We start from the raw sequence: 27,697 nt of genomic DNA, 5'->3' as shown, positions 1-27,697 counted from the left end.
TTCTCTTCTTATAAGGACTCCAGTCTAATTGGATTAGGCCCATCCTTATGGCGACATTTAGCATAAATTACTTCCTTAAAGGCACTATCTCCAAATACAGTCATTTTGGTGGTTGGGACTTCAGCATATGAATTTAGGGTGGAGGGGACACAAGTTAGTCCATAATAGCGTTTAAGTGGGTTACATATTTAGAAGTAAATGCTAGGTTATTGGATTTGAGTAAATTAAGGTTTAGTAGATACTATTGTTTTTCAAATTGGATGAACTGATTTGCATTCTCAACAGCAGTATACAAGTGCTTCATGATCTCAGGAAATACCATATTGTCTTCTTCATTTTGTTATTTTGATGGGTATGTAAATGGTATACTGGGAAATTTAATTTGCCTTTCCTTGATGGTTATTGAAGTTGAATTTCTTTTATATGTTAATAACTTGGATGCTCTTATTTGTAAAATGTCTGTTTAAGAGACTTGACCATTTTCTGATTTCATTATCTGCCATTTCCTTATTGATTTATAGTTCTTATATATCCTGGAAATCAGTTTTTTTGCTTAATATATGTCTAACAAATATCTTCTCTATTCTATGTATTGCTTTTTCTGTCATTATGTTTTGACAACATAAGCTCTTAATTTTAATAGAGAAGCTTAAATTGTTTTTTCTGTTATGGCTGGTGGGTTTCAGATCTTACTTTAGTAATCTTTGCCTAGTCGAAGGTCATGAAGATTTTTGATATTGTCTTTTAACTGTTTTATTATTTTACTGTAACATTTAGATCTTCTCAACATCCAGAACTATGTGTGCTGTATGAGGTTGGAGATGGGATCATAATTAACCTTTTTCCTTATAGATATTCAACTGACCCAAAGAGGCTATCTTTCTCCACTGCACTGCATTGTCATTTTTGTTATAAACCAGGTGACAGTTTCAATGAGGGGTCAGTTTCTAGACATGCTCTTCTTTTTCACTGCCATACATGTTTATCCATGAGCCAACATCACACTGTCTCAAAGCTTTATAACAAGGCTTGACTTCTTGTAGTAATCTTCTTTGTCAAGGGCTGCTCATGGCCTTTTACATTTTCAAACACAGGGTATTAAGGTATTTCCATCCATACCTCTGCATATGATATTTTGAGAATTTTGAATAATATTGATCCATACATAATCTAGGCAAATCATTAATTATCAAGCAGTGTCTTCATTCATTCCTTCCCACATTTATTTATTAAATATTTATTGCTTGCCTCTTGTGTACTAGGCACAGTGCTCAATGCGAAGACATAAAAATAAGGCAATCTTTTCTCTAAAGCGGTTAAAAATATATGGTTAAACAAATAATAATACAGGGTGACAGGAAGAGTAGAGGAAGTTACAAAGGATTGTAGAAGTACTGAGGGGATGAAACTACTATGAAACCAAGAACGATACTGAAAGATTATCAGAATAATCCCCAAAACCATATTGAGAAATAGTATCAGAAATAGCTCAATCACTTCACAGTGCAACATTAAGTGCAAACTAGAACACCTGAGTAAACTGAAGGACGTTTGAGCGTTCAGTTGTAGCACATAAGGAAGAAACTATAGAAATTTCTCATAGAATCCTATCACACTAAATTGGCTCAAAATTAAACTCAAGCCAGAATGTTGGCGCCTGGGAGTACTATGTGGTCAGTGTGATCTCCATTTAGGGGTTTACAAGAGTAGGAGCCATAAACCTAAGGATAACCAGTGACTTCCTCCGGGTGGGGCCACAGAAAAAGGGGCCTGTTTAGGTCAGTAGGAAGAATTTATCTGGAAGCACTGGGTGGGAACTGAGAGCAGTAATCTATTAGGAATAAAGGCTAGTTTAATTTAGGATGTGTGTCCACATCATACATTACTTAAGAGAAGTTATGTTGCCCACTGACATTGACAAAGTCGACATCTAAGCAAATGCAAGAACCATGAAATCAAGACAGTGAAATTACAAAGGTTTGAGTTGTAAGGATTTGAACTCTGGAGAGTACTGAAAGTATGTTTAATCTAAAGTAGAGATAAATGGATATAGTGGAAGAAGCATTGAACTGGGAGTCAGAACTAGTCTTAGTTTTCACACTTTACTAGCAGTGTTATCTTTTTAAGCTACTTAACCACTCTGACTCTCAGATTCCTAACCAATGTAGCTCAAATTATTTGATGTGAGGGCCCTTTTAAATGATAAGATACTATATAAGTGTAAGAGATAGTGGTTTAACACTTTCAGTGTATCACTAAACTTATATAACAACCTTTAGTGACCGAGAACAACAGTTCTCAAACTTTTAGGTCTCAGGAATTCTTTTCATTCTTAAAATATTGAAGTCCCCAAAGATCTTTAGTTGGTGTGAGTTTTGACTATGGGATATGTTGTTTCAGGAAATAAAACAGAATAATTTTTTAAAATACAGGGTGGGACAAATGTTAGGCTTAAGTTGTAAGTACATGGAACACAGAGTTTATTCTTGTATTATTATTTATTTATTAATGATTATATTATTTTCCTTATGAACATTGTAAACCTAGTTTTGCCCCACCCACCCTGTATTCATTTATTTAAAATAAAAAGAACCCATTACATGAGAGCATAAGTAACGCATAAATAACTATATTTTCCAAAGGAAATTTCTTTCAAAACAAAACAACATTTAGTTAGAAGTGTGCCATTATTTCACTTTTTAAAAAATTGATTTCAGAGAGGAAGGGGGAAGGAGAGAGATAAAAACATCAATGATGAGAGAGAATCATTGATTGGCTGCCTCCTGTACACCCCACACTGGGGATCGAGCCTGCAATCTGGGCATGTGCCCTGACCAGGAATCGAACTGTGACCTTCTGGTTCACAGGTTGACACCCAAACACTGAGCCACACTGGCCAGGCATTATTTTACATTTTTCAAATAAAAATGCTGTTCCATGATAAAAGCAGCTAGTTTAACTCACAACTTATTAACACTAGTGATTTTCTCTGAGACCATCATACTTCTGTAGGCTGTAGAAATGTTTTATTTGTAATTCCCATGCTAGCCAGTGGGCTTCTTTTTAAAATATATATATATATGTGTGTGTGTGTGTGTGTGTGTGTGTGTGTGTGTGTGTATTTAATCATTTCAGAGAGGGAGAGAGAGGGAAAGAGAGATAGAAACACCAATGATGAGAGAGAATCAATGATCATCTGCCTCCTGCATGCCCCACACTGGGGATTGAGCCCATGACCCTGGCATGTGCCCTGACCCAGAATCAAACCATGACCTCCTAGTTCATTAGTGCATGCTCAATCACTGGGCCATGCCAGCTGGACCCCATGACTTCCTAAAGACATGAACTCAAAGATTTAGTAAAATGAATTATTTTACTGCCTCTTAATTGAAACCAGCTTTAGATTTTCCGCTGTGAGTGCATTGAGTTCAAGAATTCAATTATCACAACAGTTTTGTTGCACTGCCTTGATTTGCGCTAAGGTGCCAGCACTTTTCCTTTCAGTGAAAAGGTCAATATAGTGAAAAATGAAGTGATATCTTTTTGCTATTGTGAAAGTAGTTTGACCTTGTAGACTCCTTGAAGGAGAAGCAAGGGCTCTCAGTGATCTGCAGATCCTGCTTTGAGAACCACTGACCAAAAACAAGGTTAAAAAGAACTTTGAGGCAGCGTCTTTCATACTCAGTAGAAAAGAATGCTGTCCTTCCTTGGCCAAAGATTCCTTGGGTGATGAAGGTAGATAAGCAAGAGTTCACAGTCTGGTCCCAATCTTTTCAGCCACATCTCTTTTTACTCCTCTCTGGTTCCTCAATTGCAACCATGATGATCTCAAGCTCTCTCAAAACACTCCTCCACATTCTCCGCTTTATGCAGTTACTTTAACATGATTACCCAGATTTCAGGAACCTGCTAAGGCTTCATCAGCTTTTTCAGGATGCTACATTCCCCAAAAGTTTATCTCTTACCTAAACATCACAACTTTTGGTCAGTCCTATTCATCTGACACTTTAGTATTAATGCTAAATTTTATTTGTATTTCTTTTTTTATTATTGTATTGCCTCATTGTTGATAATTTATTTAAAACTTAAATATAAGTTCATTGAAAATAGGTCTTTATAGAATGTATTATATTTTCCTTCCATAGCAACTCACATAATTATTTTTATTGGGTAATTACACACAATTAACTAATTGTACCCAATAAGTGTGACATAAATAAATCAACATATAAGAGGTAATGACTCAAGGGGATGTCTTTCCTGGGACAGCTTAGTTTTCCTACACTACATTTTCCTTAAACAATCTGTCTCCTGTGCCTTCAATTTTTTTTTCTGCTATTAACTTCCAAACTATAAATCCACCCTAGATATTTCTTTTGAGTTTTTCTCCTCCTCCTCCTCCTCCTCCTTTTCCTCCTTTTTCTTCCTTATCTCCTCCTCCTCCTCCTTCTCCTTATTCCTGGACATTGTCAATATTCTACACTTAAAACCTGACATATCCAATCTTGACTCATTGTCTCTTTCCCAACTGGTTTCTCCTTTTGTGATCCCACTTTAGTTAATGGCATCCAATGACCAACTCAATTGCCCAACATAGAGGCAATCACCATTTTCTCAAGGTGCTATCTTCTAAATAATTCTGTGAAGCATCCATTTTTTTCTATTCATACTCTCACAGCCTGAGCTCAAGTTACCATTAAGATCACCTCAACAACTCCAGCAACCTCACAAAAGATTTCTCTGACTTCAGACCTTTAATTTGATTGCACTATTGCAGATAAAGCAATTATCTTAGTTTGTTTGGTCAGTTATAGCAAATTACCATAGTATGGGTGTCTTATAAACAATAGAAATTTATTTGTCACAGTTCTGAGGCTTCATGGTACAAGATAAAGGCCAATAAATTTGGTGAAAGTCCACTCCTGGTTCAAAGATGGCTGTCTTCTCACTGTGTCCTCACATGGTGAAAAGGCAAGAAAGCTCTCTGGGATCTCTCTTTAAAAAAAGATTATATTAATTGATTTTTAGAGAGAGGAAGGAGGAGAGAGAGAGAGAGAGAGAGAGAGAGAGAGAGAGAGAGAGAGAGAAAAGCATCAATGTGAGAGCTGAAATAGTGAGCAGCTGCCTCCTGCATACCCCCTACAGGGGACTGAACCCACAACCTTGGCATGTGCCCTGATGGGAAATCAAACTGGCAACCTTTCGGTGTATGGGAGAATGTCCAACCAACTGAGTCACACCAGCCAGGGCTTTCTGGGACTCTTTTATAAAGGTACTAATCCCATGCCTGAGGGTTCTGCCCCTGTGATCCAATCATCTCCCAAAGGTCCACCTCCCAATACTGTCATATTGAGGAATAGGTTTTAACAAATGTATTTGGTGTGTGTATGTGTGTGTGTGTGTGTGTGTGTGTGTGTGTGTGTGTTGGGGGGGGGGGTGGTATTCCATCTATAGCAGTAATTTTTCTAAAATACAACCCAAATCCTGTCATTTTCAGTCTAAAACCCTTCAGTGATTCCACACTGTCCAGGATAAAATCTAAACTCCCTTAGATGGTCTAACACAGTGGTTCTCAACCTTCCTAATGCTGCGACCCTTTAATACAGTTCCTCATGTTGTGTGACCCCCAATGTCATTGTTACAAATTGAACATAATTAAAGCATAGTGATTAATCACAAAAGCAATATGTAAATATATATGTGTTTTCTTAGGCGACCCCTGTGAAAGGGTCGTTCGACCCCCAAAGGGGTCGCAACCCACAAGTTGAGAACTGCTGGCACTAACATCTTTGTGATCTGGCCCCTGCTTTCCTTTTCAGCTTCATTTCTCCCAGCAATTCTCCTTCAAACTGCCTTCTGCTGTATTGAGCTGCTTTCTTTACCATTCTCTGTTCTACTCCCTGACATTGAACATGATGTTCCCCTTGTCTAAAATGTCTTCCCTTTCCACCCAGCAGTCACTTCCAGCTTCCACACCTTAGCTCTTTACCTGACAATGTTCTCATCATTGATAAATTTCAACTTATAAATAATCTCTTCAATTAAGTCTTCTCTTATTACTTCCTCCCTGAGGTCCTCCCCATGGCTGCTCTCAGTCACTGTCCTTATTCTATTATAGCTTACTTCTCACTATGCTGCCTTGTCCATTGTCTGAGTCCCCTGCTAAATCATAAATCTTTGTGAGTGCATGAATGTTTATTTAGTTCATATTCATTATACTAGTATGTCTAATTGCCTGGTTCAGAATAAAGCCTTAATAAATATTTATAAAATAAAATAATTATTATTCAATATTAAAATACTATAATAGAATTTTAAATAAAATGTCATAATCCTGGCTAGGTAACTCAGTTGGTTAGTGTCCTCGCCATATGTCAAGGCTATAGACTCGATCCCCAGTCAGAGCACATTAAAGAATCAACCAATGAATGCATGAATAAGTGGAACAACAAATTGATGTGTTGTTGTTGTTGTGTTTTTTTTTTTTCTCTCTCTCTCCCACTTCCTCTCTCTCTTTAAAATCAATCAATTAAAAAATGTCATAGAGGCTGAAACGATAAAGAGGTTAAATTTAACTGTGAGCAAATGGAGAAAAGAGGGCCTGGGGACACTGAAGAGAGGTACATTTTTGTATGTCATCAGAACAAAAAAGATGTCATACTTTTCCTTAGGGAATTAGGGAATGAGCCAGAGTACAATCTCTTGCCGAGGCTGTAATAATATATACCCTAGAGACAATAATGAGAGCTGTTACATGGAAAAAGGGACCTTTGAGAAAAGGTCGTGAACTTTGAGGTGTTACGTAAGAGGATGTGACATGTTTTGCCTCGTGAGTAAAGCTCTACAGATAACCTTAACAAAAATGCTGTGTCTGCTTTGGCAGTTTGAGAGGTAACGTCCCAACACAGGCGCAGTCAATGAGTGCTGTTTTCTCCAAATACAACATTTTGAAAATAAATTCTCCTAATTGTGTTTATCCAGGTTGGCAAGACTCTGAGTTGCTAAATGGCAGGAAGTGGAGAAGCAGAAGGAGCACTCAGGACCAAGTAGAAACGTGAAAAAAATTGTTGGTGAGTTTAATTCCTAGTTTAGGGATAGAGAGGTGAAAGGTCTTCATGATTAATAAGAAAGCTGTTTTCCTCCCTGAAGCATATTCAATTAGAAAAATTTACATATAAAAATGACACTGATTATAAACACGGTGCGTAATCTATTTTTCAGGAGAAGGAACTGTTCCTACCTATTTCTTACCTATTTAAGGTAGTTATCTTTTCTTCTTCACTTTTATCCCTTAGGATGGAAATTTATCTAAGACAAATTTCTAAATGATAATTGAAACAAACTTACCTTGAAAATACAGTGTCATTTTAAAAAACAAACATGTATGCTGTCCTGTAGGGTGACACAGGTCTGGATTTCTCTTTTTTCTGCTTCATCTGTTTGAAAATGACTTCTCTATCTTGTCTCTACCAACCTTCCTCCATCTGTCTCCCCACATTAATATTCTAGTTCCCCAGCTAATCTGCACTGGCTGAATAAAGTGGATGAGCACATACATTAAGGATTATAATGTAAATAAGAATTAGCTAATCATATGGTTAAAAGAACCTATCCTGAGTACATTTATCACATATGGACAAACTACTTAACACCAACTTACCTTAGAGTAGGCCAGATACACGTTCACTTTTATTATTTTTGTTCTTAATTTAGCACTAACATAAGGGCTAAGCCAGTGAGAGGTGTTACTGTGGTGGGTCAGCAGAAGTGACCTGTGTTCTCAGAGGCCGCCCGGGGTGTGCGTGGGGCCTGGGTAAGGGTCCTCGGGGTGAGTTCCTGCAGCGCAGCCTCAGGAGAGGTGACTCAGTGCGTTCTCCTCAGCCCTCAGTCCAATGTTTGGATCTTCCTGTTAACCGAGGATCCTTCATATGGAACTGAGCAATTTTTAAAAAATATATTTTATTGATTTTTTACAGAGAGGAAGGGAGGGGGATAGAGAGTTAGAAACATCGATGAGAGAGAAACATCGATCAGCTGCCTCCTGCACACCTCCTACTGGGGATGTGCCTGCAACCAAGGTACATGCCCTTGACCGGAATCTAACCTGGGTGGGACCTTTCAGCCTGCAGGCCGATGCGCCAAACCGGTTAGGGCGGAACTGAGCAATTTAAATGTAAAATACTAATTGTGAAACAAAGGTGACCACATCAGGTAGGAATGGAAACCATGCTTTGAGGAAAGGGCCCAAGATCTCATATCCAAGGGGTGCAGGCAGCCATCTCGCTGTGCAGCCCTGCGCTGGTTCTGCAGTGTGGTCTTTAATTTCTCCAGTTTCATTCGCCTTCAGCCTCCACGCGACTGTGGGCAAATTGGACCACAGGACACTCGGGGACCACACAGTCCACACAGTGACAGCTGGCAAGCCAACACACAGTGGGGTGTGGGGAAGCATTACTAGGGCGTGGGGTCTCAGGAGCGCTGCAGGGCACAGCCAGACCTTGGTTTCTGGTGATCCTCAGAGGTTTGGATCCACTCTGCATAAATCCCAGTCAAGTTAACAACCAAGTTCCTGACACTGTTGCTTGGTGGGACCCACGCAGCCCACTTCCAGAGGGTTTTCACAGCATTCTGGGGGTGCTTCCAGGGCAGTAGGAGGTGGTGGCAAAGGCAGAGGCAGCCAGCAGACTGTGGCCAAGGGAGCCGTACCCCACTGATCTGAATGTCCTAAAGGGAACCCGTAGGCCTGGGCACCCAGAATGAATGTGTGGCAGGTGCTTGGAGCAGCCTGGCTCTCCTGCCCACCTGCCCCTGCAGCTGGTGTGAAAGAAAAGTAGAGGTCCTCCCAGACACTGACCAACTTCAGAAACTGGGATTGTGGTATTTCATCAGTGTAAAGAATTTTAACCCTGAGTGAATAAGCTTGCATATTGTAAAACACCTTTACCTATTAAAAACAAAACACTAACTAAAAGTAAGTTTGTGTCATTAAACATCAGAAACTGTGTATTCATAAAGAAACTTTTTAAAAATTACAAGACAATATTTTCCAGAACCGAGAATTGAGTGTTATAATAACTAAGAATCAGTCTATTAGCTCCTTCCAGACAGCAACACTAGCACCATCTTTATAATTGCTTGGGAATTCTAAGGAAGGTATATGTATTTATGTTATATACATATTCATAATTTATATGTATATGATTATTTATCATGAATATGTATTTTTATCTCTTTTTTTCCTTTAAAAAATTATTTTGTTCATGCCTAATACGGACACCTAGGCAAAGCATTTACCTAATGTTTAGGCTAATATTAACAGCATCAGAAAGCTATAATCCTGATTAGAAATAAAATGATTAGAAAATTCTATATAATAAAAGCCTAATATGCTAAGTGTTCGACCATTCATTTGATTGTTCAACTAATCGCTATGATGCACACTGACCACCAGGGGGCAGATGCTTTAACCGGTAGGTTAGCTTGCTCCTGGGGTCCGGCTGATTGGGACCGGGCAAGACAGGCTGGACAGGCCCTGGACAAATCTGTGCACTTGGCCTCTAGTATTATTATATTTTCTAATATTAATATTTCCTAATATTAATATTAGAAAATAAAAACTAGTGGCAGTAAGCCTTTGGCTTTATTTTAATATTGGGTTGATGATATTCTACTGTTTGCCGGGATTGAAAAATTACCTAAAATTATATTTTTTATTGATTTTTAAATTCATCTTTATATTACTGTCACAGATGTCAAATAAGAAACTTAATTTGCTCTCCTTAATTCAATTCAATTTTTTGACTGTACTTTCCTAGACAGATGTCTTTCCATCTTTCCTACTTCACTGGCTGTCACAAGAAGGATTGGTACATATTTCCTGAAGAATTGTCCCTAAATCCTAGTGTTAGTTTCAAGGCTTGGGAAGGACAGCCTGGATAAATGTAAAAGTTAGAAATCATCAAAAAGCATGTGAAACATCTCAAAGTAAGGTTCCCATTGGTTATTACCATCGGGCTTATCTTCATGTTTATGGTTTGTCTCTTGATGCCCCACAGAAGGTACCATAACTCCATGCTCATATTTCTCACCCTTTCATCACAGTCCTGCTTAGTTGATTAAGAAAGAGTCCCCTTCTCTTAGAAACAGTGATTGTGGCATTTTTGGAATATCCCAAAGCCACCAAATCCCCATGATATGCCAGAGACAGGAATTAGCAGAACCTTCCCTCCCCAAACCACATCTGCTTGGTCATCACCAGTGTATTGCATCCTTTCCCAAGGCAGGATGGGATCCCAGTCTATCCCAGGCATGAATGAGAATGCTCTGCTACCAGGAAAGGATTGGATCTGTTCAAGGCCTCAGTGGACAATAATTTTTTCTGTCCTTGTGGCCAGATGTTCCAAACTCCCAGCACTCTGGGGAAATGCAGAACACAAGCAGAGCATCACAGTAACAGGGGCACATCACTCTGACAAAACAGGTGCATTTAAGGGTCTTTCCATTTATTCTTTCCAAAAGTCTGCTTCGTGTGGTAGCATATAAATCTAGCATCAATAGTTGGGAGAGATAAGGGTATAAAAAGGAATGACATGTTTACAAATTTATCAAATGAAGTGAATGCAGGAAAATGTGTTTTGCAGTTGCTGAAGATTAGCTTTGGAGAAAAAAATCCTCTGCTATGTCATTACCTATTTATTTACTAAAGCTATTATCTGATGAACTTAAGTAGTAAAAACACCAAAAAATAATAGTGTATCTGTTGGAAATTATAACACTTTCTTACATTCATAACATTATAGCACAAGCATATTCTCTCCTTCTCTCTCTTGAATTTGAAGCAGAAAGGAACAATAAAATGTATAATTTTTATTAGATTATGCTCTAATTTGGATGACTGAATTATGTGCAATTTAGTGATTAGAAAGTATCCTAAATGCTATTAAAGTCAAATATTAATATTTATTTAATTAAAGGAAATAGTGCAGTTCTTCCATGGTGGTCTAACTAGGTACTTGCCCATTTTTGTTGCTGACAGAAGGTTCTTCCATTTTTGGATAAATCAGTTACTCATTTTAGCTGTTAGAGCTCCTTTTCTCCTCCTCACCAGCCAACCTGGGCAAGGTTCCACAGACAGTATTTTTTCTTATTTGTCCCCACGCAGAAGCCCTTAATCTATTCAGGGAATAAGAAAAATGCTAAGGGCCCCTGTATGAATCACTTGGAATTAATCAACAAACCTCTTAAAACTCTAATCAGCACAGGAGCGAGTGCTATAAAGAGAAAGAAGCAAACTTGTGGGAACTGGAAATGCAAGGAGTTGAGTTTTCCTTCTCATTCTTCAACAAAAATCCTGAGTTTCAACCTTTAAAATGCTACTATAAGGGTAAGATAACTGCATTACAAAAAAAAAAAAAATAATGCAAATATTAATTTTTGATCCCAATAGCTCTTCCATAACTTTTTTCCTTTGGGTAAAAAAAAAAAATTGTAATTATTATTTTTTTATCATGTGTGATTAAAAACACACACAAAGTTATAAACAAAAGAAGAGGAATACAGGACATGCACTCAACTGAAACATTTTGAAAAGGAAAATTGACAACCATTGCTTTACAATAAATATAAGATCTCATCAACAAGGTAGAAAAATGAAGAATTAATTATCTTTTAAAAAGTCATAGGTAAACCAGCACAGTGGTTACAAACATGGATGTAGAGGCAGTTGGCATGGTTTTAAAGCTTGCCTTTGCCACTGAGCTCTTCTTGCAATCTCAGGCAGGCTGCCTTATCTAAAAAATATTAATGCCAAGTGTGCCTACTTTATCAGGTGTTTATGATGGTTTAATAAGTTAATAATAAGAAGTACTCTAATAAGAACCTGTAATATAGCATTTGATAAAATTAAATTATTGTTATTATTCTTCAGTTTCTAGCACAGTATTTTTAAAATAAATACAAACCTATAAAGAAGAGAATTGTATTTCTAGTCTTTGGAAGTTTCATTAAATAAAGATAAATGACAACAGACCTGCCTTGAGAGTAGGTCTAAGAAATTCTCTTCTCATATGCAAAATGTTTTTTGCTTAAGTTTATAACCTACAGCTTGAGGATCATTCTTTATGGTTTAGAATTGATGAGGTAAGATTTGTGACTGGCTTCCTCTGCAAAATATTTGTTCTCAAATGATTTCCTCTTTCCTCCAGGAGAGTATAAATAAGCTTTTTTTGTGTGTGTGACTATTTGGTTTTCTTCAAAACATGTTAGGCCATATATATCACAGCTGTATTCTCCATTTCAAAGATAGATGATTTCAAGTATCTTTTAATTGAGTAGCACTTTTTATTTAGATTTCCAGATAAGGCACAATAAAGGTTTTGCATACAAAAAGGCTAGACTGCTTCCCAGAGAACGCAAGGCACTCCCAGGATGGGAAACTGGCCCCCATGTCTTTTGATAAAAAAGGAATTCCTAGCAGGAAGATATTTTTAGCGCATTGGTTGGAACATCAGTTCCATCCACATTTCCTTAACACCCTGTGCTATATTCTCCCTCCAACATTCCAGGATTGGTCCATCACCCAAAGTAACCAAGAAAAGTCACTTGAGATTTTTCTCTCACAAAGAGAAAAAAAAAGCTATTGTTATTATATTAACATATGTTTCTCTTTCTTCATTTAATACACAACAGCATTTGGGCCTCTACTAAAAATTATCACACACAGTAAGAGATGAACCAAGCCCTCCTGAAATATTTTGTTTTGTGACTGTAACATCAGTATGTTTAAATGAGATGTTTATTTCTGTCTACATTTCGGGTATGGCTCCTAGTGACTAAAAATTGGAATTTTGTGTTTGCTTTGCTGCATCTATTTCTCTTTATAAGAAATTGATTAGCTGACTTCTTTCTACACTGAGATCTTCTATAAAAGGTAAAATTTCTTTCTCTCTCTCTTTTTAATAGCATATAAAAACAAGTAAAGAAAGATACATTTTAAAAAATCTCTTAAGCAAAACCGTGGTCAATATATAAACTGATTATATATATATATATATATATATATATATATATATATATATATAAAGCTTATTTATATTATAACTAGAAGCCCGGTGTACAAAAATTTGTGCACTCGGGGGGTCCCTCAGCCCGGCCTGTGCCCTCTCACAGTCTGGGACCCCTTGGGGGATGTCCACCTGCTGGCTTAGGCCCATTCCCTGAGGGATCGGGCCTAAAATGGCAGTCAGACATCCCTCTGGCAACCCTGGAGCCCTCACAGGTTGTCCACTTGCCAGTGGGGAGCAGACCTAAGCTGCAGTCAGACATCCTCAGCGCTGCTGAGGAGGCAGGAGAAACTCCCGCCACCACTGCTGTACTGGCAGCTGGCAGCCTTGTTTGTGGCTGAGCAGAGTCCTCCCATGTGAGAGCGCCCTGATCACCAGAGGGCAGCTCCTGCATTGAGCGTCTGCCCCCTGTTGGTCAATGTGTATCATAGTGACCAGTCATTCCCAGTCTTTCTGCTGTTAGGGTCAGTTTGCATATTACCCTTTTATTATATAGGATAGAGGCCTGGTGAATGGGTGGGGGCTGTCTGGTTTGCCCTTCAGGGTGGGGGTCCCCACTGGGGTGCCACTGGGTGCATGGCCAACCTGGGTGAGGGGCTGATGGCTGTTTTCAGGCTGGCCATACCACCTTTAGGGTGGGGGGTCCCCACTGGGGTGCCTGGCCAGTCTGGTGACCAAGCTCCCAGCCTCTCCTTTTTTTCTTTTTCTGGGACTTATTTATCTTCTATGATTGAAACTTTGTAGCCTTGAGCAGAGCCCAGGTCTGGCTGGAAGCAGGAATCTGGGATTATTTATCATTTATAATTGAAACTTTGTAACCTTGAGCAGAGCCCAGGGCTGGCCAGGGCAGGCGGGAAACTTGTCTTCCTCCATCATTGGGGGCAACCCAAGCCTCCTGCTTGCTTCAGCTCCGAGGCCGCCACCATCTTAGCTGAGTTAATTTGCATACTCACTCCTGATTGGCTGGTGGACGTGGCTGGTGGGTGTGACTTGAGTGTAGCAGAGGGACAGTTAATTTGCATGTTTCTCTTTTATTATATAGGAGGATGATAATTGTGAATGTCCCATGTCCCACATGGTTCAGGGTTCAGGCTCTGGAAGAGGGGCTGTATGCAAATGAAAGAGATAAGATAAGTAATAATAAGTTGGAAATTGGGGGGCCAGGTGAGACCCATCCCAAGAGGATAGACTCTGCTTGTGCTCAAGCCTTGCCATCCTTTTGTTCAGTTTGGGATACACCTATAGCCCTTAAGCAGACAATTTCCAATAACAGACAGACTATCTTATCAGTAAGGATTTACATGACTATCTGGTGGGGAAGTTGCTTCAGCTACCATTGTCTGGACTAACCAGTGGGTGCATAGCCCTGACCTTTGCCAGGGCTTCAAGGGTCACCAGAATTCTGGGCTCCTTGTCTACACCTCTCTGCTAGAGAAGACAATAGGTGGCTTCCCACATATAATTGCTCTTGAACATGATTTGTAACATCTCTCCTCTTTCCAAAATAGGAAATTTTTATTTAATACTAGGTTGATCATCAGCTTACCAAAATTCGATGTCTTTTACATGTACGGACAGATATCAAATTTATAGTCAGTAATTCAAATGAAAAGAAATAACTTTGGATAATTTTCTTTTGCTTAAAATACTTCTATCACAGTTCAATAAACTTGTTACCAGATATAATTTCTAAGATATTATTAAAGAGATTTTCCGGGAAGGAAATTTGGATTATAAGTAAGAATAGATGGAGACATATGTGTGTGTGTGTGTGTGTGTGTGTGTGTGTATACACATGCATATATATATATATATATATATATATATATATATATATACATGGACTCATTGCTAGGAAGATTTTAAGTGTTCTTTTGGAAATTCTGAGAGTCATAGGAATTAAACTTTTCTTCTTCTGCTTGCACAATGCTACCTGAGAGCAAAACACTTTTTCAACTGTTGACTCCTTAGAATGTGTCTTTCCTTTTGTTTATAATACTCTTCTGGGCTCTTTTCCAGGACTCGGAGTAACAAAGTTCTCTATTTTGATCATGGATAGAGTGTTATTATTTTTATATTAAAATTAAGAACCTATTTGGTTGCCAATAAAACTGGGCCTATTGTGGGGATACACTGATGCCCTGTCAGATGTGCTAATCCCAACAAGGACATAAGGAGGAATACAGGGATGAATAAACACTCCTGCCTTTGAGTCCCCACTGAGGGTTAAGAAAACATCCTGGTGTGTCCATTTGTAGCTTATTGGTTTCCTGAACTAAATTAGGGATTAGGATGAAAGGTGTGGCTGGAATCACTTCCTGAAGATTGAGATTTCTGAAACTCAGAGGGATGGAGACCCAAGGTTCCCACAGCAGAGCCAGAAAAATAAATAAATAATAATTATACCTGTACCGTTGGCATTAGTCACTCCCCTGAGCATTGTATCTTGGGCTCGGTATGTTTTGTTTTCCTAGTTCAGGCTGTGACTGTTTAGCACAAAGAGTAAACACTTTGTTCTTGCTAAAATCATACTTATTTTCTGCACTCTACAGGTAATAAGTAAGAATAATAACCATATCCTTAAAGTCCACTGAGGATGTCCTGTCTCTCTTCCTTGCTAGGAACCTGTAGGATAAGGTATCCTTCTAAATTGCATTTATGTATCAGGTAAGGATCAATACCTGAAATGTATTTAAAATAAAACACTCTCTGCGCCTGCTGAGAGATCTCTTTATTCTTCCTTTCACCTCATCACTGAAAAAGAGATTCCAGAGGGATACATTTGTGGATTTTGTCAGAATAAGGTTATGCTAAAGCTTTAATTAACCAAATCATTTTTAGGGGTCCCTTATCACAGCAAAATCTAGAGAGGTTTGAGGTCAGTCAGAAGCTTATGAATTGAATTCAACACATAAATAGGCACCTGTAATGTGCTAGGCTGGATAGCAGTTGCTGGAGGACGGTTTAGAAATTTATTCCAGTTTCTAATTTCTCCCATTTTCTCTCTATAGCTGGACCTCAGCTTATTTCAAACATAGGGGTGCCCACTCCCTCAAGGAAAATATTCTAGAAGCTTTAAAATCTAAAAGATTTATATTAACTCCACCCGCAGCAGCTCATTTACAGAGCCTCAGATTTATACATGAGCGTGGTCACCACTCACATGCAGCCGGTTATGCCAAGTTGTGGTGAATCATCCAAAGTACATCCAGGGGCACATGGTAAATGTCCAGCAAATGGTAACTCCTCTTATTTTCATTAAATGAGGTTGGGACCAGTATCCATACCCCAAAAGGGAAGGAACTCAACTTTCCTATACATCCTAAATAGCCACAGAAGTCATTTCTTTTTAAAGACATAGTTGACACTTTGAGCAGAGCTAGACTGGTAGTTGTCATAGAAATTCTGATAAGACTATGTGGTGTTCACTGTCCTTGAGAGGAGGACCCGTGCTAGACAAAATTGAGAAATTACTTTGGCCTGTTATAGTCACCTTCCCATCTCCTATTCAGGTTCCTTTTGCAACTCATACCCTGGCTTCCTGGAAGCTTTGTTCTTGTCCCTAGCATTGTAAGGTGGCCAATTTCAGTAGGAAACAAAGTCTCTGAGGGGTTGGCTGACACCGACTAAACACCTGCTAGCTCACCAGCTGCTCTGCATTTTAATGGGGGTCTCTAGAACACACAAGAATTTCCAAAACCAGGGGAATCACGCCATTTTGTGAGGCAAACTCTCTTTCCTATAGCTACTTTCTCCCTCAGAAAGCTCAATTATTCTAACGACATTAACATCTACTTCTTTTCTTACACTTCTTAAAAACATGGGTCAAGGCTGCCTCTCTCCCAAGTTTTGGTTATGTAACTTCTTCATTCAGTCTATTCTGTTCATTATGGAGATTTCACATATAAGTGAGATCATATGATATTTATCTTTGTCTGACTACTGGCTTATTTTGCTGAACATAATACTCTCCAGGTCCTTCCATGGTGTCTCAAAGGGTAAAAGACCCGTCTCCCCCTTTTTAACAGCTTCATGGCTATGTAAATTCTTAATGAACATTTCAATTGGTTCAAGAGATATTTGTGATGCTTCGCTTACATATCAGGTAAGGATCAATACTGGAAATGTATTTAAAATAGAACAGTCTCCCTGTGCCTGCTGACAAACCTCTTTATTCCTCCTAATAATTTTGTACAAAGATTTGTCATCAAGTTCCACCAATTCTTCCTCTAAAGAATGACCATTACTGTTTACTCAGAAGATACACTAGTTGGCTCTCCCAGAAACAAGAATCTTAAAGCTCCAAGGTGCTCCGTGCAGCACTTGCACACTGATCTCCCCTTTCACCTCATCACTTCATCACTTCACCTCAGTGGCTGTGGGGTCAGCCATTTCACAGCCCTGTGATCTCCATAAGTTCATTAACTTTAATCTTGGTTTATTCATCTGCAAAATATAAACAGTAATACTGCTCTGCCTCCCTCACAGGATTATTGTAATGATGAGTTGAACTGGTGCATGGGAAATAATTTTATATATCTTACTGACTTATATTACGCTGATATGAATATTTAGTCTTCTTATATCTAAGTCACACAGACTTGAGTTCAGATCTTGAATTCTCCACTCATTAGTCATTAGGTAAATTACTTAATCTCTCAAAAACACAGCTTCGTCATTTATGAAGTGAAGATGTTAACCTCCCTGCAGCTTAGTGTAAGGATTAAATGGAGAAACATTTTGGAAGGTACCAAGGACTGCGCTCAGTGATGATTTATGTGCTTTAATGCTAGTTTTTCTTTCTGTCCTCATTGACTCTATTCTTTGTCTATACAAGTCTTTCTTAATCCTATCCATATAATTTTATTTAATTTGTTGACAGATTGATCAGTGAATTAATTTTCTGTGGCTGCCATAAAATATTACCACAAACTCAGTGACTTAAAACAATGCAGTTATTTTCAGAACAGTTCTCAGGGTCAAAATCAGTCTCATTAGGCTAAAGTCAAGGTGCTTGTTTTTTCTGGAGGCTCTGAGGAGTAACTTGTTTCCTTGCCTTTCTCAGCATCTAGCAGCTGCTTGCATTCCTTGCCCCTTCCTCACGTCACTCCAGACTTTTGCTTCTGTGGTCACATCTACTGTGCATATCCTGGCCTTCTCTCCTAAGTACTGGTGATTACATCTTTGGGTCCATCTGGATAACCCTGGACAATTGCTTCATCTTGAGGTCCTTAATCACATCTGTAAAGGCCCTTTTGCCATATAAGGTAACATTTACAGGTTATGGGGATTAGGACGTGGACATCTGGTGGGGGCCAGATCATTACTCAGTATATCATAATCAGGTACCTGAAATCACCACAGGTTTGTTATGATCATTGCTACCTTCCTTACTACCCATTTAATTTCTCCTTCCACAAAATTTTCCCCTGTTCAAATTCTACTGATTCTCTCTGAAGCATATAATTAAATCTACAGATTAATATTAAATCTATGATTAATATTTCTTACTGGATTTAGGCTTCTCTCAGGCAGGGTCATGCCTTAAAACATTTTTCTTTTTAGTACCACAACACTTCTTTATTCATATATTGAATGGATTATCAAGTATCTATTAATCTACTAAAATCCACGCCTTGCATTCTGTTCAGGTGATATAAAATTGAGTATAGAACAGTTCCAGTCTTTTGAGAACTCATTGAGTGTTGAGGGTGTGCTAGAGACAATAAAGCTCACCACATATTCTTTTTAAAGTTTGCCAACCTTCTTACAGGTAGGCAGGTACAGTAATATGGGCTGGCCGCAAAATGTGGACAGTTAGTGACAGATGTTTCTTCTGGGATGATGTAATAAAATTCTGATGCGTGGTTCTTTGCTGTTGCTCTCTGCCATTGTGTGCAGCTGAGATGGTGGAACTTCCAACAGTCTGAGTTCCTGAGAGTGGACTCTCCTATGAATTCATGTGGACACTGGGCATGTTTGAGAAGCAAAATGTTGTTGTGGTAAGCCACTGAGATTTGGGAGTTATTTGTTCTTACTATATACAGCCTAATCCTTCATAACTAATATAGAAAAAGAAATATGTGATCCTTTATGGTACAATGGGATAGCATATGTGAGTAGTAGAAAACAGAAAACTCTTTGAAAGAAGAACAGAGGGAATACTTAAGTTGGTTCTTAAAGGAAGACTAGAAGGCCTGAGATGGATGAGGTGTGAGAACAACCATTTCCCCACAGAGCAAATAACACATGCAAAGGCTAAGAAGCCTGAGAGAGTCCATTTGACAAAGAAGATACACAATTTCTGAGGAAGAAAGGTGGAGACTAATGGCCAGGGCTAGACTAGTGGTCAGGGCCATTCTAAGGCATTTTAGTTATTTATTCCTTTTTTACTTTTTAGTAGCATTTACTAGTACTTTATGCAGAAGTACTAGTACTAGATTTTGAGCCTTTTAAGTTTTTGTTTCTTCAGTTTCTTCTGGGATATCTTTTTCTTTTGTGCACCTTTGTCTTCCAGTTTAGGAATAATCTGCTCTTTTTCAGTGAGGATCATCTCAGTGTGGCAGGCAAAACTCATATATGGGTCAGTCTGCCCATGAGCTCTGTAAGTTCTGCACCGGATCTTGGGAGCTTTATTCGCCTGGATGTGCTCAATAAGCAGAGAATCTACATCTAAATCCCTAAGTGCGGTATTACCCTCTGCATTTGTAAGCATATGCAGCAAAAATGTAGCACTCTTTGTGGGCCACCAACCCTGTGTCCAGCCCACTGTTTGGCCTAGGCACACCAGCCAACTCCACCATTGTAATGATGGAATGGCACACGTTGCTTCTGTAAAGTGACATCCTTCAGATATTTGGGGCTTTTCGGATATGCATACCCTTGATGGCCTGGACAGTTTCACAAGTCTTCTTAAAGTGAACATGAAGATTTGAACCTCTTGATTTGCATGATTTTGTGGGGTCTTCTGGGTCAAGTGAATTGTAAACCATTTTCAGAGGTCACCTCAGGGTGCCTATGAGGAGAGCTAAGGCATTTTACTTTCATGCTGTAAGTAGAGGTTCTTAAAAAGCCTTTACATTTTTTGTTCATTTATTTCTGCTTAAAATAGTAATGTAAGTACATTATATAAAATTGGAAAGACATAGGAAAGCAAATACAAATAATTACTGCTAATATGACATTGAGGAACAACTGTGAAGGCTGCTTTTGTTTTTTTCTTCTAGATATTTTATTTTATTTTAAAAAATTATGTTGTTTAAGAGTTGCTTTGTTTATTTATTTTTTTTCATTTTCCTACTAAAAGTCTTAAAAGAAATTTCAGTTTGGGCTGATAAAATTTCAGTGTTTAAGAGATGTACCATAATTTATTTAGCTATCTGGCACATAGGATGTATTTGTTGTTATAGAGACAATTCTTCTGAGTAGACATTTAAAAATCAGTTTTATTGAGGAATAATTTATACAGAATAAAACTAACCTATTTCAAGTGTAAATCTGAGGAATTTTTGACAAATGTATACATACCACTATTCCCTCAGTCCCATGAAAGGATTATTGCGAATGAACTTTGATAAAGTTCTGAGACAGAAACTCCCACGAGTTTCTATTGTTTCTTAAGACTGCATCTGTACAACTTTCAACAATAAAGATAAATACTGTAAATAAAAAAAGACTACCTCTTGCCTTTTTAGGTGGAAAGAACAAATAACTCCTGCTTCCTTTCTTTCTTTTTATTAGGATCTGCAAGCTAAGTATGAAAGCTGAATTGCTCAGTACAACAGAAGAAATAGAGATTGTGTATGTATTGGGCAGATGGATGTTAAGAAACTTGCATTGGAAAAGGGCCTTGAGGAAAGAACAAAGGTGGTTTAAACGAAATTTTTTAAAAAATTACAGTGATAAATTTCCCCACAAATTTATGTTACTTGCTCATGGTTTGTTAAGCTGGATCTCTTTCAGAATGACAGAATAGGGAATGTGAGAAGGGTCTCATGGACATGGGCAAAGCCAAGGTGAACCATGGAGGGAGGTCACCTTTCTAAGCTTCATGCAGTGTAGTCCACTGATTGAGAGCACAGTCTAGGAGTCAGAATTGGTTCTAACCTAAAATCATTATTTATTTTCTTAAAAAATGTTTTTATTTAATTTTAGAGAGAGAAGAAGGGAGGGAGAGAGAGAGAGAGAGAGAGAGAGAGAGAGAGAGAGAGAGAGAGAGAGATCAATGTGAGAGAGAAACATTGGTCAGCCGTCTCCCACATGCCCCCTCCTGGGGATCAAGCCCACAACCTGGGCATGTGCCCTGGCCTGGAATGGAACAGGTGACCTCTTAACACATGGGCCAATACTCAACCACTAAGCCATACCAGCTAGGCCCAGGTTTATTTCTATTAACAGTACATGTTGGGAAAGCTATCTATGAGTCTGTCTCTATTTTTCTTGGGAGTTCAGTTTGTTCCTTAAATTCCACATGAGTGAAATAATATGGAGAGCTACTTGATTTCTATTAGTGTTAATAACTTTATTTGGGAAATAGGTAAAATATTGTTTTTCTCTAGGAATAAATGTAACAAGGTCCATAAAACTTAGAGCAGACATTGAAGGGCTAATTATTGTACATCTTTACAAAGTATACATGGAGACATTACGGATGGGAACTGCAGGTACTCAGGGTAAGCAACTCCTCTGGAGGAAGAGGGTATGGACTCTACTGGGGGAAGTCGGAGTCAAGGAGACCACAGGCCTAACCGATCCTGGATGAATGCCTCCAGCCCTGGAGTCTGAAGAAGGAACTCCAAAAAAATCCCACGGTTGAAATGTCAGCTAAGAAGAGGTCCCATATTTAGACTTGTCTAATGATTACAGAGATAGCTGACAGCACTTGTCTGTCGGACTGGATAATTATTTGTGATGGGGCATCCTATGTATTGAAGAGTATTGATCAGCATCCCCGGTTTCTACCCAATGGGTGCTAGGAGCACCCCCTCCAGGTGTGAAAACTGAAAATGTCTTATTTTCCATATACCCAAATGTCCTGGGGGAGCAAAGTCACCCCTGATGGAAACACTGATCTATATGAATAGTTTTCTGAGGACCTCCAGAAATAACTTCACAGGATGGACTTTATGGAAAACTGGAGGCCCTTCAGTAGCAGGTGGGGGACAGGCTGGTGAAACACAAGTTTACATATAGGATACAAAAGCACACACAGGTAGGATGTTTAGGGACCTTTCAGGATGTGTGATTTCTGTGCTCAGAATTAGTATATAATTGAGTATTCTGAAGTTTAGACCAGTAGGTGTTATCTTCTGAATCTCAAAAGTCTAGGGGCCTCATAGTGCCATCTTTGGCCCATAAGGCCTTTATACTTGCTGTTCCTTTGCTTGAAAACTTCCTCCCTTAAGACCACCCTCCTTGTTCTATCATTTTGCTCCCTACTAGAGGCCCGGTACATGAAAATCATGCCCTGGGGTGCAGGGGGTCCCTCAGCCCAGCCTGTGCCCTCTCACAATCTAAGATCCCTTGCTCCTTAGTGCCCACCTGCTCGCTCCTTATCACTTGGCTTGCTGCTCCTTAGCCGCAGGCTCCTTACTGCTTGGCTCATTGCTTCTTAGCACTGTCATGGAGGTGGGAGAAGTTACCGCCACCACTGCTGCACTTGCCAGCTGTGAGCCTGCCTTCTGGCTGAGCAGCACGCCCGCTGTGGGAGTGCACTGACCACCAGGGGCCAGCTCCTGCATTGAACATCTGCCCCCTGGTGGTCAGTGTGCATCATAGCGACAGGTAGTCCTGGTCGTTCTGCTGTAATGGTCGCTTAAGCTTTAATTATATAGATTATAGTTAATTTTATGTGTCAACTTGACTGGGCTATGGGATACCCAGATTGCTCAGTTATCATTCTGAGTGCATTTGGGAGGGTATTTTTGGATGAGGTTAATCTTTGAGTTTGTAGACTGAGTAAAGCAGATTGCCTTTTTTTAATATGGATGGGCCTCATTCAATCAGTTGAAGGTCCAAGTGAAACAAAAATGCTGACCCTCTCCCAGGTTGATCTGGGACATTGATCTTTTTTTTCCTTCAGACTCAAAGTGAAATATCAGGTCTTCTTGGGTTGAGAGCCTGCTAGCTTTCTAACTGGAATTTATACCGTTGGTTCTCCTGGTTCTCAGGCCTTCAGACTTGGACTGGAACTATACCATCATCCTTCTTGGTCTCCAGCTGTTTGACTGCAGACCTTGGGACTTGTCTGCAGTCATATGAGCCAATTTCTTATAATAAATCTCTTTATATATACATGAATATAAATGTATACTCTTGGTTCTGTTTCTCTATAGAATCCTAATACCATCCCCACTTCCTTGATTAATCCCTCTGTATCTTTCTTATCACAGGCTAAACATCATCTCCAAGTATCCCCCCTGAAGCTTTAGACTGACTGGATATCACTCTTTGTACTCTAGCCTGCCTAGTGGTTTATTGCCTCCTCTATACTAAAGTTTCCTCAAAATAGAAACCATATCTTCTTCACTCATGTATTTCCAGGACCTAGCATGATGTCTGGCACAGAGTCAGCCATCATGTTATTTGTTAAGTAAATGCATAATTGCTGACTAGGAAATAAGCATGGCTTGAGTAATTATATTTGTATTTTGTTTAAAGATCTCTTGATATGTCAGCTACAACTTAGGAACAAATACTATCCTATCTAATAAAAGAGAAACATGGTAAGTAGCGTACGACTGCTACCCTTCCCATTGGCTAATCAGGCAATATGTAAATTAACTGCCAGCCAAGATGGCGGCCGGCAGCCAGGCATCTTAAAGTGAACATGAGGCTTGCTTGCTTCAGTGACGGAGGACTCCAGCATTCCCCGCCTGCTCCTGCAGGCCTCTGAGCTGCAACTCTAAGCAACTATGTTACAAATATAGAAGCTAAACAAAACCCCAGAAACCTGCTTTAGTCCGTGGGGCTTCAGCCAACAGGATCACAACATTGTTTCAAATACAGAAGGTAAACAAATGCCAGAAACCTGCTTTCAGCAGCGGAGGCCTAAGATATGGAGCCAAGCCTCAAAGCTACAGTTGGCCCAGAATTAAAAAAAGAAAAAAGAAAAAAAGGAGCAGTTGGGAGCTTCAGTCACTCGCCAGCCTGAAAACAGCCCTCAGCCCCTCACCCAGACTGGTCAGGTACACCAGTGGGGACCCCCACTCTGAAGGGTGTGTGACCAGCTACAAACAGCCATCATCACCTCACCCAGGCTGGCCAAGCACCCCAATAGGGACCCCCACCCAGAAGGGTGTGTGACCAGCTGCAAACAGCCATCATCCCCTCACCCAGGCTGGCCAGGAACCCCAGTGGTGACCCCCACCCTGATTCAGGACACCCTTCAGGGCAAACCAGCCGGCACCCACCCGTGCACCAGGCCTCTACCCTATATAGTAAAAGGGTAATATGCCTCCCAGCACCGGGATCAGCGGAGCCGAGAGGCCTCCCGGCACCGGGATCAGTATGACAGGGGGCAGCAGCATTGGGATCAGTGTGACAGGGGGCAGCACCCAAACCCCCTGATCGCCCTTTGGCTCTGTGTGTGACAGGGGGCGGGGCCACAACCTCCCTACCCACCCTGCTCTGTTCGTGACAGGGGAAGGCGCCTAAACCCCCTGATCAGCCCTGCTCTGTGCCTGATAGGGGGAGCTGCCCAACCCCATGATCACCCTGCGCCTCTTTGTGTGACAGGGTGCAGCGCCCCAACCCCCTGATTGGCCCTGCTCTGTGTGTGACAGGGGGCAGCGCCCCAACCCCCTGATCGGCCCTGCTCTGTGTGTGACTAGGTAGAGCCATAACCTCCCCATCGGCCCTGCCCTGAGTGTGAGAGTGGCGGCGCCCCAAACCCCTGATCGGCCCTGCTCTGTGGGTGATAGAGGGCAGCGCCCCAACCCCCTGATCCGCCCTGCTCTGTGTGTGACAGGCGGCGGTGCCCCAACTCCCCTATCGACCCTACTCTGTGAGTGACGGGGGAGCTCCCCAACCCCCTGATGGGCCCTGCTCTGTGCGTGACAGGGTATGGAGACCCAAGCCCCCTGATGGGCCCTGCTCTGCGCATGACAGGGGGCAGCGTCCCAACCCCCTGATTGGCCCTGCTCTGTGCGTGACAGGGGGTGGTGCCACAACCTCCCCATTAACCCTGCCTTGAGTGTGACAGGGGGCAGTGCCCCAACCCCCCAATCAGCCTTACCCTGAGCGAGACTGAGGGTGGCATCGCAACCTCCCGATCTTCCCTGCTCTGTGTATGACAGGGGGCTGCGCCCCAACTCCCCAATTGGCCCTGCTCTGAGCCTGACCAGGGGCTGCACCTAGGGATTGGGCCTGCCCTCTGCCACTCGGGAGCAGGCCTAAGGCAGCAGGTCATTATCTCCCGAGGGGTCCCAGACTGCGAGAGGGCACAGGCCGGGCTGAGGGACCCCTTGTCCCCACCGAGTGCACAAATTTTTGTGCCCCAGGCCTCTAGTCTACATATATAAAAGCCTAATATGCAAAGTGTCCCCTCAGGAGTTCGACTGACCGGGAGTTCTATCGCTCACTATGACATGTGCTGACCACCCAGGGGTGGCGCGGAACATGGTGGGCGACCAATGTCAGTGGCGGCAGGGCGCTGAGGGAGCAGGGGAAGGAGGAGGCGGAAAGGCAGCAAGGCGCGGAACCTGATTGGCCTTGATCACCAGCTAGGCCTAAGGACCCTACCTGTGCATGAATTTCCTGCACTGGGCCTCTAGTTTTATTAATAGAGAAAAAAATAGCAATGAAAATATCTATTTCTTGAGCTCAAAGAGCAATATCAGATTTAGAAGTAATCTGGTTAGTGGGGAAGAATGTAGAGTAATGCAGGTAAAATTTACTGTATGATGTAAAAGTTAAAGAGTAGAATATTGTTCTGCATTTTTTTAGTAGGATATTGTTCTATTCTGTATTTTTTTAAGGATTATACTTGGAGACAGTTTTTCCCATTTTGAGTAGAATATTGTTCTGTTCTGTATTTTTTTAAGGGTTGTACTTGGAGACTGTTTTTCCCATTTCATGTCCTGTTATTTATGTCCTGCTCTGTGGATTCTTTCATTAGAGGTCTATTTGCTCCTGGTTTGCCCTGAGGGAAAAGATGATACAGAACTCTCATCTGTCTCTGTTACTATGTATTATTACTTGGAAAACGTCAAGGCAAATGCCATATAAATAAATAAAAGCCTCCAGAAGCTTTAGCTCTCACTGTTAGGCAGTGGGGAGAAAGAGCAAATGTTTAAGTTTTAAGAGATAGACTTAATAAAAAGCTGCCATGTTTTTGTAGTGTGAGAGAAAGACATATTCTTATCCAGCATATGTAATTTGGCATGGAGGATTAATAAACTGTTATTAATCTGGCTTTGTTATCTGTTTGTAACAACAGTTACTTGGCTTTATCACAGCCCAGCAGTCTCAGTTCTTTAAGGCTTAGTGAATATATTCAGCTGTAAGTAATAAAATTAATCTATTGAAAGGAGTATAATCTTTTATTAGAAGAGGCTAGGCAAAGCTGATTCATGTCACTTTGCTCTGGGGACTCATTTTTAGTTAATCTCTTTTTGATTTCCCCAATCATGCATAGTGTCAGTAAAATCCAGTCAGATTTACCATCCTCTACAAGCCACATGAGGAAACTCAGTTACCCTCAGACCATGGTGACTCTCCTACCAGGTATTCTCCATGGGGTAGGTTCAACCTATTTATATCTTCTGTGCAGTAGTTGGCTGACATGTAGATATGGATATTTTTAGCACAAAGAAAATTGTGTAATTATTTGGAGCAAATTACAGAGTGCACTCCCCGCCCCCCAAAGAGTTGAGAATAGAGTGTTCTAGCAAAATGAACATCTTTGACAATAGAGAAGTACCACACTGTCCCTAATATGACATATAGACCATCATAGAACTTGTCATACATGGATTACAACTTTTCAAATAATTAAAATCCTAGAGCTCTGAAGACGCTGTTTGCAGTCAGGGACTATGAGGTAGCTATTCACCAAAGACGGTTCCTAATGAGCCACAGCTCCCAATATCTGTGCTCTTGTGCTGCCCACCTCACGTTGATCATGTGACTTGCTTTCGCAAAAGAATGGGATAACAGTGATGATGTGTTTGCATTTCTGAGAGCCTGATCTGCCATGTAAGAAGTCCTATTATTCTAAAGGACAGGCCACATGGAGATACGGCATAGAGTGGTTTATATGAAGAGAAGATACCTTGAAACGAGAGAGAGAGAGAAAGAGAGAGAGAGAGAGCAATCCAGCTATCCCAAGCTCCTAGGTAAGCCCAGCTGCCCCTGCCACGGTGCCAGGCACATGAGTGAGGCCATCGTGGACATTGAGTGTGCAGCCAACATTCAGTTGAAGCTTCATAAGGAACTATAAGAAAGACAGCAGAAGAACCATATAGCTAAGCTCCGGTCAAACCACAGAATCATGAGATATAGCAGAATGACTATTGTTTTAGGCCACTAGATTTTTAGGTCATTTGTTATGCAGTCATAGATAAGCAAAATTGGCATCTAAAATAATTTAGTTTAGCCATCTTATACTATAGGTGAGGAAACTGAAGACAAGCACA

At 40.4% G+C, this 27,697-nt stretch overlaps 1 pseudogene across 1 annotated transcript; it reads right to left on the bottom strand.

The window, feature by feature from the left end:
• Positions 1 to 19,497: 19,497 nt before the first annotated feature.
• On the bottom strand, positions 19,498 to 20,165 carry LOC308513718 (large ribosomal subunit protein uL22-like; annotated as a pseudogene). Its single transcript has one exon. The product of its transcript is annotated as a large ribosomal subunit protein uL22-like (transcript).
• Positions 20,166 to 27,697: the final 7,532 nt, after the last annotated feature.

The sequence above is a fragment of the Myotis nattereri genome (genome assembly GCF_964212035.1).
Source record: "Myotis nattereri genome assembly, chromosome: 2".
Taxonomy (NCBI): domain Eukaryota; kingdom Metazoa; phylum Chordata; class Mammalia; order Chiroptera; family Vespertilionidae; genus Myotis; species Myotis nattereri.
This window is presented reverse-complemented; position numbering and strand designations above follow the sequence as displayed.